Raw genomic sequence first — 12,224 nt, forward strand, 5'->3', positions numbered from 1 at the left:
AAGACTGGGATTTGATTCTTCGGTACCACATACATAGAAAAAAGCCAAAAATGGGTGTTGTGGCTCTAGTGGTAGAGCTCTAAACCTTGAGAAAGCCCAAAGTCAGTGCCCAGGCCCTGAGTTCAAGGCCCCAGACTGGCAAAAAACAAAAAGAAAAAAAGAAAGAAGAAAAACAAGACTTGTATCCTTGATGAAAACAGATGCAGAAATCTTCAATGAGAGATCAGCAAACCGAACAGACAAACACATTAAAAGTGTCATATACACTAACCATACAGCATTATTTTTATATTCAAGGATTGTTATGGTTCGGACATTGTTAAGGACAGATACCAAATGTCCATGTGTTGGAACACTTGGTCACTAGTTGGTGGCACTATTAGAAAGTGGTAGAAACTTCAGGGAGTATATAGCCTGTTCAAAGAAAAAGGTCATTTAGGATATTTCCTTTCTGTCTGTCTGTCTCTGACTCTCTGTGTTACACACACACACACACACACACACACACACACACCCCGTTCCTCTGTTGTCCCTTTTCCTTATCTTCTCTGTTTCCTGGACACAGTGAGATGAGCAGCTTTCTTCTACCATGCACTTCTGCTATGAGGTACAGCCTTACCACAGCCTAAAAACAACTGGGCCTAGTAACTGCAGAATAAAACTTGAAATGGTCCCAGTAAACCTTGTTTTGTTTGTTTGTTGGTCATGGGTTTGAACACTGGGCATTTGCGAGTCCCTGAGCTCTTCAGCTCAAGGCTAGTGATTTACGACTTTGAGCCATACTGTCACTTCCACTGTTCTGGTGGTTAATTGGAGATAAGAGTCTCACAAACTTTCATGCCCAGACTGGCATTAAACCTCAATCCCCAGATCTCAACTTCAAGAGAAGCTAAGATTACAGTTGTGAACTACCCACACCCAGGTCAGAGTAAACCTTTTCTCTAATACTTTTGTCACAGTGGTGAAAAGCTGAGTAATTGAGAAATCTGATACCAAAAATACTGCTGTTACTATACCTTTAAAATTGGCTTATCTGAGGAATATAGAGAAGTAAGCTCAAGAGAGTCTAGAATGTCAATCATGGAATGATGAATGGTTCTGGTGGACACTCAGAAGATCCAAATGTTGATAGAAAGTAGACAATAAAGGCTCTGTTACAGTAGTGTGGTTTCAGGTAGAAAATATGGCTATTGGAAAATGGACTTAGAATTGTTCATGTTATGTTCTGAACTTATTTACATTTTATCAATGCCTGAAGACTTTATGGAAGTCTAACATGACGTTAAAGGTGATAGAATAAATAATCTGGTAGAGGAATTTTGAAGTTAGCACACATTCAGACAGTGGCACTGATGTAAACTTTCAGCCAGATGTAGACTAACAGTCAAAAGCAAAGATCAGAGTAGAAAGATTTTTAAAATGAAGTTTGATAAGAAGGAGAGTACAATTAAATCAGTACAAAAGAAAAGGCTGTTTATAAAGATATTGGTGACAAAAAGAAGCCAAAGTTGATGGATGACTCATGCATGTAATCCTAGTTACTCAGGAGGCTGAGATCTAAGAATTGAGATTCAAAGCCAGCCTGGGCAGGAAAGTCTGTGATACTCTTATCTCCAAGTGTCCACTAAAAAGCTGGAAAACAAAGTGTGGCTCAAGTAGTTCAGTGCCAGCCTTGAGCTAAAAACCTAAGGAACGGCATCCAGGTCTGGAGTTTAAGCCCCAGTACCAGCACATAAGTAAATAAATAAGCCAAGTACTTTATACTGGGATATAGATGTCCTGATGGCTTCTTGGAAATAATCAAGGCCTCATTCTTCACAGACTCAAAAGTAAAAAACTAAATTCTTTTGAAAGATTTTGCTTTGAGAAGAGATTCGCCAGGACTACCTAGGAAAATATTTTCCAGGATTTGTCTTTGCAGAATTTATTTCCCTGTGTTTATCCGTCCAGGCTCAGATACTGCTTCTGCAAGTGTCATGCTTTGGCAATGTGCTACTGGTTTTGCATGAATGCAGAATACAAGAGCTACAGCGTAATAGAGGCTTCCACCTGGGTTTCAAAGCAACGTGTGCAAGACCAGACAGTGTAAGGCTGTTTGAGTCCTTACAAAAATGCCCCTGTGACAACAATACATAAAGTTATAAGAGTAAATCCCAAGCTGCATGAACAATCCCAAGAAGTTGGAGAGACAAGCAACATGAAATACTTGCTAAAGAAAGCTACAGACAGGGAGCAGATTCAGAGCAAGAGATAAGCATGTGGGATTCTGCCAGCAAGGCTAGGGGCAGGAATGCCATGTTAATTAGCATTCCTATCATGTCCTCCAATAGGCAGAACAGTATGACTTTGAAAGAATTCTCACTAAATTACTCCCTAACAAGACACAGCAGAATAACTATTGTTTCCAAACCAGATTTAAGTGAAATAAGACTGGATACGTTACCCTATAAGACAATGAACCTCTTACTTTCAGTAAAATCTAGCAGATTGGATCTGAGATAAATAACCAAGAAACATTTTCTAATCTTGATAAAATGGATTCATTTCAAAACCTGAAAAACATTGGTTGTTTTTGGGGTTGAACATGATTTATAAGAAAACTGAATTTTTGAGAGGAGATTATTTTAGAATGACAAGATTGCTTTCTTTAGAGTCTTGAAAAAATAATGTATTGTTGATGAATTGCTTGTCTTCTACTTGACTATATGGAAGCTAAAGAACATTCACTTCTAACTTGGCCCCTTTTCCCAGCATGCAAAGTGCTTTCATTATTCACTGTACATTTAACTCTTTGACCAGTAAGAAAAAAAATCTTGTTTGGAGAAGTAGCTTTTAACAGTAACTAATGGGAAGGTGTCTGACTATCACTTTGTTAATATGACATAGTTTACAAACATCTAGCTGTCCCCTTTAATGTCCAATATAATTCATACAAGGTGCCAGTAGCTCATGTCTGTAATTCTAGCTACTCAGGAGGTAAGATCTGAGAATCACAGTTCAAAGCCAGTATGGGAAGTTAAGTCCATGCAACTCTTATCTCTAATTAACCACTAAAAGGTTGGAAATGGAGCTGTGGCTCAAGTGGTAGACCACTAGTATTTATCAGACAGTGCCAAAGTCCTAAGTTCAAACCCCAAGACTTGCACAGAAAAAAAAAGGGGAGAGGAAGGGAGGGAGGGAGGGAGAGAGGGAGGGAAGGAAGAAAGGAAGGAAGGAAGGAAGGAAGGAAGGAAGGAAGGAAGGAAGGAAGGAAGAAAGGAAGGAGGGAATCTTTACGAAGTTTAACTACCTGTGTCATTAACAGTTCTCATAAAAGTTGTTATTGTGATTATTACCATTCCTACTGTTATGTTCATTTTATTTTTATTTTTTGAGTACTAAAGTGACAAGTACTATCCTAACCAACACATAATATCTTACCTTTCTTTCAAAACATCCTTAGAAGCTGAGAGCAATTGTTCGAGCCTTAATTTTACCTTCCCTGGAGGTGGAAGACAAGGCCAGCAAAAGCAAGAAAAAAAAAAAGTTAGGGAGACCCCACCCCAATCATTAACTCGGCTGGTGACACAAGCCTGTCATCCCAGTTTCATGGAAAGCTGTAGGTAGGAAGGTAGTGGTATGAGGACAATGGGAACAAAATCTTGGGCCGCCTTCCTAAAGAACAACTAAAGCAATAGAGGAATAGGATCATGGCTCAGGAGTTAAAAGTACACTTGTAGAGACACTGGAACTTATAGGCACAGGCAAAAGATTCCTGAACAGAATTCCAGGGTCACAACAGATTGGAGAGAGATGCAATAAATGGGACTACCTAAAAATAAAAAGTTTCTGCACAGATAAAAGCATAGCCACTAAAGTAGAGAGAAAATTAAAAAAATAAATAAATAAATAAATAAAGTAGAGAGACAGCCAACCAACTGGGAAAAGATATTTACCAATAATACATCAGACAAATGTTTAATATCCAGTATCTACAGGGAACTCAAGAAACTAATCCCTCCTCCAAACCCAAAAAACCATTCACTAAATGGGCAAGGGAAAGAGAGACTTATCAAAAGAAGAGGTTAAAATGGCAAAAAAGCATATGAGAAAATGTTCATCATCCATGGTCATAAAGGAAATACAGATACCACCTTACCCCAACAAGAATGGCCAAGATTCTGAATTCTGACAATGACAGATGCTGGCGGGGTCGTGGAGAAAAAGGAACCCTACTACACTGCTGGTGGAATTGTAAACTGGTTCAGCCACTCTGGAAAGCAGTGTGGAGGTTTCTTAAAGAATTGAAAATTGACCTTCCATATGATCCCGCCATACCACTCTTGGGCATCTATCCTAAACATCATAACCCAGGATATGATAAGGACACCTCCTCAGCTATGTTCATCTCTGCACTATTCACAATAGCCATGGATGAAAACAATGCAGATGCCCTACTGCAGATGAATGGGTACAGAAAATGTGGTATATATACACAATGGAATTCTACATAGCCAACAGACAAGATAAAATAATGGCATTTTGCAAGGAAGTGGATGAATCTAGAGCAAATTATGTTGAGTGAGATAAGTCAAGAACAAAGGAACAAAAGGTGCATGGTATCCTTAATATATGCCTATTAGATCTAAACAGTACAAGAGCGAGGACTCAATATTTGCGTACCCAATGCTATGGACATGGTACTGGCAATATAAAGACAACTACATAGACATAAAAATTTATGACTCTATAGACATAATGTTTTATTACATAGATTAATATGTATATATGACATACAAAACCTCAGCCTAATTTTAAATATATTCTAAAATCTAAATGCCAGTGATTATATATAGAGATTCCCTTCTTGAATACTTGCTTGTTAAACATGTCATTTGAAATATGATGTAAAAATCAATGTTAATAAGGCCCTATAGAATGACGCTAAATGGGGCCAGGAGTTTGGCCTAGTGGTAGAGTGCTTGCCTAGCATGCATGAAGACCCAGGTTTGATTCCTCAGTACCACAAACAGAAAAAAACTGGAAATGGTGCTGTGACTCAAGTGGTAGAGCACTAGCCTTGAGAAAAGTCCAAGGACAGTGCTCAGGCCCTGAGTTCAAGCCTCACGACTGGCAAAAAAAAAAAAAAAAAAAAAAAAAAAGAATGACACTAAATGAAAGGACCTCCAGGATATAGAAACAAAAGCCATATAGTGAGTGATTGTTGTCCTTAATGTACTATGTTATCTCTCATCTCTTTTGCTCTCCCTTGATTATCTCATATTGTTACAGAATTTCAGCTGATTATCTGATGTATTGTATAAATGTGTTTTTGGTTATTTGAAGTTGGATAGGGAAGGGAAGAAATCAAGATAAGGGGCGGGGGAGAGGGAGGGAAATGGGGACCAAGACATGAAAAAGGGTATCAATGTATGTATGTGAAGTAATGCACCTTCTATCTGGTGAATATAATGTAACCCTTCTATTAATTACAATAAAAATATGTGAAAAAATCAATGTTAATAAATTCTTTAATTAAAAAAAAAGTACACTCCTACCCAGGGCAAAGCTCAGAGTTTAAAGGGCAGGTAGCAAATAAATGAACAAATAAATAAATATCTCATAAGATGCATGCTATTTCAAGTGAAGTTGGGTTCCTGAAGGAGCCCACTGATATTGTAGAGAAGATTAACAAACAACAAAAACAAAACCAGACAAGTCCCTTCTTAGCAGCTAATGTGCATGCAGAGGTCCAATCATTTGGTATGTGTGCTACTACATGCTGGTCATGCTCCATGAATTTACAAGTGACAGCCACCAGCTCCTGTTTGTCCACACAGAATCGTTTCTATTGTTATTGGCAGGAACTGCTGGGAATGTCTGGAGACTTACACACACCCTCAATTTCCTATTAGATGTAAGTGACACTAGCATTCTTTAGTGGTGAGACCTGACATTGACCTACACTATCACTTCAAAATCATTTTTTCATATATTTTTATTGTAATTAATAGAAGGGTTACATTATATTCGCTAGATAGACGGTGCATTGCTTCATGTACATTGATACCCTTTCTCATGTCTTGGTCCCCATTTCCCACCCCCCACCCCATCCCCTCATCTTGTTTTCCTCCCTTCCCTATCAGACTTCAAATAACCAAATACGCATATATACAATATATCAGATAACCAGGAGAAATACTGTAACCATATGAGATAACCAAGGGACAGCAAAAAAGATGAGAGATAACATAGTACATTAAGGACAACACTCACTCATTATGTGGCTTTTGCTTCTATATCCTGGAGGTTCTTTCATTTAGCGTCATTCTATATGGCCTTATGAATCTACATTTTGTTCTATTGTAAATCTCTGCTAGGAGAGCCCAAGGTTTCTACTGATTATGACAAATGAGGGAAACCATTGAGCCTACATTCCTTTGAGTCTGTCAAAATAATTTTTTAAACCACTAGTTATTTCTCTTTAAAATCATTCATAAATCAGAAAACCTATCACAACAATAGCTGGCATAATCTTGAAGAAGTTCATTAGTTTGTCTTTTTGACGAGCATTGACAATCACTTAATCATTATTAATGCAAAACACATGTTTAATATGTATGCAATAATGAGGACTGAGATATCTTGATGTCTAAAGAGAGATATACAAATAATTAAAATTCACTCTCAGAACTTTCATTCAGGATGGATAACCAATCAGTAAACAGGAGAGGAAAGATTTAATTCTGAAGAGGAGAGGTGAGAGAAAACTTCAGAGAGGAGGAGATAAGACTCTGTGTGGACCTCAGGTTTTTATCAATTAAGAAAGGACACTGAGAACCTTGGTTACAGCATGAGGAAAGTCCAACACGATTCAAACATTTGGTCTCAGAGTGGGGATGTAATTCAGTGGTACAGTCTTCACCTTGGGTACTCAAAGTCCTAGTTTCAATCCCTAGCAGCACTAAAACAAAGAGGATGATCTGTTATGGTATATGTGAGGAGAGAGATTTCGTGGAATCTAAGAGGGAAGAGGCAGAAGAATTCTATAGATTAAGAACCACCACATAAAATTTTCAAAGGTTTAATTCCATAGACCAATGACAATAGCAAAAGTGTTTCGAGGAAAAATTAGCGTGCTCAAACCTGTATTTCAGAAAACGTTACTTTAATAGCATCATGGAGAATAGCGTACAAAGCACAGAGTGGGAATAAGAAAAATAACTCAGAAGCTGTGTATAACAGTAGATTAGGGGGGAAAAAATCTTCATCTGTAATCCCAGCGTGTAGGTGGATGAGGCAGAAGGATGCTAACTATAACCAGCCCCTTTAGAGATGGTCCCAAGAAGTGAGTTTCAGTTTCTTTTTTTTTTTTTTGCATTTTTTATTGTAATTAGTAAAAGGGTTACATGATATTTGCCAGATAGAAGGTGCATTAATTCACGTACATTGATACCCTTTCACATGTCTTGGTACCCATTTCCCTCCCCCCGCCACACCCCCCACCTCTCTTGGTTTTCCCCCCTTCCCTATTAAATTTCAAATAACCAAATACAAATAAATTCAATATATCAGATAACAAAGTGAGATACTATAACAATATGAGATAACCAAGGGACAGCAAAGGAGATGAGAGACAACATAGTACATTAAGGACAACAATCAGAAGAAATGCTCAACATCTCTGGTCATAAAAGAAATGCAAATCAAAACAACTCTAAGATTCCACCTCACTCCAGTTAGAATGGCCAGGATCAGGAAAACGAATAATAACAGATGCTGGAGGGGATGTGGCCAGGAGGGATCACTACTACACTGTTGGTGGGAGTGCAAACTCGTTCAACCACTATGGAAAGCAGTGTGGCAGTGCCTCAAAAGGCTAAACATAGAACTCCCCTATGACCCAGCAATTCCACTACTTGGCATTTACCCAACCATCCAGAAACAAGGGCATACTAAATCCACTAGCACAACAATGTTCATTGCAGCACTATTCACCATAGCAAAGATATGGAACCAACCTAGATGTCCCTCAGTTGATGAGTGGATCAACAAGTTGTGGTATTTGTACACAATGGAATTCTATGCTGCTGTCAGAAAGAATGACATCGCCCCATTTGTTAGGAAATGGAAAGACTTAGAGAAAATCATATTAAGTGAAGTAAGCCAGACTCAAAGGAACTTAGGCTCAGTGGTTTCCCTCATTTGTCATAATCAGTAGAAACCTTGGGCTCTACTAGCAGAGATCTGCAATAGAGCAAAATCTTGATACATAAGGCCATATAGTATGAAGCTAATTGAAAGGACCTCCAGGATATCGAAACAAAAGCCATATAACGAATGATTGTTGTCCTTAGTGAGTTTCAGTTTCAACTCCCACTAACACCACACTGTTGCATGAATACCTCCAGCCCAGAGCCAGGTGGCAACTAGTAGCTCACACCTATAATCCTAGATACTCAAGAAGCTGAGATATGAGGGTTGCAATTTAAAGGCAGCTCAGGCATAAAAGTCTGAGACTCTTATCGTTAAACAGCAAAAATCCAGAAGTGAAGCTGTGGCTCGGATGGTAGAGCAGCAAGCAGCCCTAAGTGAAAAAGCTAAAGGGCAGCACCCAGGCTCTGAGTTCAAGCCTCAGTACTTGCATGTAAAATAACAAAGTCCTGGAGTCCTAACAATTTACATACAGTTGGCCCCTTATCCAATTGCTCACCTCATTCCTTGAAGGGTACTATTCTCATTAAGACAGTTGACTTTTATCCAATTTCCTCTAGTGTTTTGAGGGGTACTTAGTTTTACTAGTAAATAACTCTTGAATATATATAAAAGAGGATCCCAAGTGGTGGGTCATACCTGTAACCCCAGGTATGTAACTTGGTAGAAACAGAAGGATTACCGTTTGAAGCCAGCCTGGGCAAAAATGCAAGTCTCTATCTAAAAAGCTCATACACACACACATACACACACACATATACACACACACACACACACACACACACACACACACACACACACACACACACAAGGTGGCTCAAGGTCAGCACTTGCATCATAGAAAGCCTCTGTGTTCCAATCACTGTGCAGTTGCCAAGGGCTAGAAGGAGAGGGGACAGAGAATATTTATAGGTATAGAATTTCACTGGAAATAGGAAGGAGAGCAATGATAGTTCTACAATAACGTGAGTGTACCTGAAATCACGGAGCTGTCGATATTTGTCAGAAATGGGTGGAATGATGAACTTTATGCTATAGATTTTTATCACAAGACAATGCACTCATGGATGGCACTCCTCACTTCCTTGTCCCACCTTCCTAGCAGGTGTCCCATTCACCCTGCTGACATAGCTATTAGAAGTCTACATATCAAAAGTCCAATTTGGGGCTTCCAGGGGAGCCTAAACCAAGGCAGCTTGTACCAGCAATAGGACTAGCAAACAAATTCTAAAGACAGGAGTCAGCACTCAGATCACTTTCTAGCAAGAGAGCAAAGGGATATGATTGTGAGCTGAGGTAAGATAGACTCCATTTCTGAGCAGGTCAGACTTGAAAGTAAGAAGATTATGAAGGAAATATACAGGTGGTTTATAACCCAAAGGACTCCGCCCAGCTTGCAAGACTGAAAGAAGTAATGTTTAACATGAAATCTAAAAATAAAGTAAATTTACATATGCCTGGTAGTCAGCTGTTCAAATTATTATATATTAGTATGAATTGTTATCTTAACAAACACTCATCCTACAATGAAGGAAGCCAACTTTTGCATTCTAAGTCCTAGAATACAACTATCATAAAGAAATTATTAACTTAAAATAATCAAAGTAAACTGAACATTATCCAATATCCCAGAGTTCGAAATTCTACTCTATTCTGAGATAATAATAAGACAAGTAACTACAGAGTCCAAGTTTTATCAAGCAACCAAAAACCTTCTAAAGTGGCAGCTTGACAACAAACATGAACTTTGTGGTCAAACAGACATCAAATCAAACCTCCTAAGCAACAGGATGATATACCAGACAGTGATCACGTTCCCTCATTTGTCAGTGAAGGGAATAATATCTGCCTCACAAAGTTGTGGTAAGAATTAAATGGATTAAATGAAGGGCTCGATATTCACTGGACACTAGTGAGGGGCAATTCATTCCTACTAAAAAAGCCAAACAACTTGGGGCATGGTGGCTCACGCCTGTAATCCTAGCTACTCAGGAGGCTGAGATCTGAGGATCAAGGTTCAAAGCCAGCCTGGGCACACAAGGACCTGAGACTCTTATCTCTATAATTAATGGGAAATGGAGCTGTGGCTCAAGGGGTAGAGAAATAGCCTTGAGCTGAAGAGCCAGGGACAGTGCCCAGGACGAATTCAAGCCCCATGACCCACAAAAAATAAATAAATAAATAAAGCCAAACAACAATAATTATATCTTTTTTTCTTTTGAGGAAAATCTTTCTATATTGTGTAGGCTTTCTTTGAGCTTGCTGTGAAACTCAGGCCAGCCTCTGGCCTATGCACCCATCACGCTCAACTCAGCAGTGGTTTTCTCTGAGTTAATCATTTAAAGAGCAAAAACAATTATCACAGGAACAGACTGTAGTCATCTATTCAAGGAAAAAGATTGCCCTTTGCCTTCTCCACGATTGAGACTGTCGATGCCAAGGTCCTTTGGAGTTGGCATTCAATTGAGACCCAGCCAGTATGGGCTCTTCATTTCAAGGCTACTGCTCTACCCCTTGAGCTACAACACCATTTCCAGTCTTCTGTTGGTTAATTGGAGATAAGAGTCTCAGGACTTTTTGTGCTCGGGATGGCTTTGAACCGTGATCCTCAGATCTCACCCTCCTAAAGGGAATAGCTAGGATTGCAGGTGTAAGCCATTGTCACCTGGCCATATTTATTTATTTTTTTTTTTTGCGAGTCCTGGGTTTGAGCTCAGGGCCTGAGCACTGTCCTTGGACTTTCTCAAGGCTAGAGCTCTACCACTTGAGCCTCAGCACCACTTCCAGTTTTTTCTATCTATGTGGTACCAAGGAATCGAACCCAGCTCTTCGTGCATGCTAGGCAAGCACTTTAACCACTAGGCCAAACTCCTGGCCCATATTTATTATTTTTAAAGTTTAAAGAAAAAAGGAACCAGGGAGAAGACCAATGCAAGAAAAGTTACATATTATAGGAGATTGTGAGTGTGTGTGTGTGTGTGTGTGTGTGTGTGTGGGCGTGTTGGTGGTGCTCAGGACTGGAACTCAGAGCCTTGCACTTGTATAGACAAGCTAAATCCTCACCCCAACAAGGGAATTTTCTATAAGGCTAGTTTGGGACTTGTAGTTTGGGACTTATCTGGATGATTTTGTTTTATGAGACAAGTAACAATTTTCTTATGAGACAAGTAACAATTCTCAAAGAAAAAAGTCTCAATACAATGATAAAGAGGGCAATAAATGAATTCAGAATTTAAACATAGGTAGTAAGAAACTAGAAGCAAATAAGGTCAAGACAGTCTTCAGCCTTATAATCTTAACCACAATATAGCCTCTGTAATTAGCATGTACCTTTGATGCCAACTTTGATCCCATCTGTGAGACAGGTCATAGGTGACAGATCACAGTCTGCAGTCAGCCCTGAGGATAAAGCAATGCAAGAATCTACCTGAAATACAATTGAAGGGAAAAAAAGTCTGGGCTATGGCTCAGATGGTCAAGCATCTATATAACTAGCAGTGGCCCTGAGTTCAAACTCCTGTGCTGAAGACACTAATGAAGAGGAGAAGGAAGAAAAAGGAAGGAAGGGAGGGAAGAAGGAAGGGAGGGAGGAAGGGAGGAAGGCAGGAATTTAGAAGCTAAGTCTGGAGGAGATAGTGAAATTCTTTTTTTTTTCCCCCAATCCTGGGGCTTGTATTGAGGGCCTGAGCACTGTCCTTGGGCTTTCTCAAGGCTAGAGCTCTACTCTTTGAGCCACAGCACCACTTCTAGACTTTTTCTATGTGTGTGGTACCAAGGAATCAAACCCAGGTCTTCATGCATGCTAGGCAAGCCCTCTACCACTAGGCCAAACTCCCAGTCCCGAGATAATGAAATTCTAAAATACCATGGGAAGCAATGACACACACTGAAAACATACTAACAGAGAAAGATGGTAAAAATGTTAAAATTGTTTTTTTAAATACATGGAATATAGAACATTTGTACACACCTAATGTCAGGCTTTAAAATATATACAGCAAAAGTTAAGAGAAGTACTATAAGAAATCAAC

This window comes from Megascapheus bottae, chromosome 23, assembly GCF_031878675.1.
Source record: "Megascapheus bottae isolate mThoBot1 chromosome 23, mThoBot2.hap1, whole genome shotgun sequence".
NCBI lineage: Eukaryota > Metazoa > Chordata > Mammalia > Rodentia > Geomyidae > Megascapheus > Megascapheus bottae.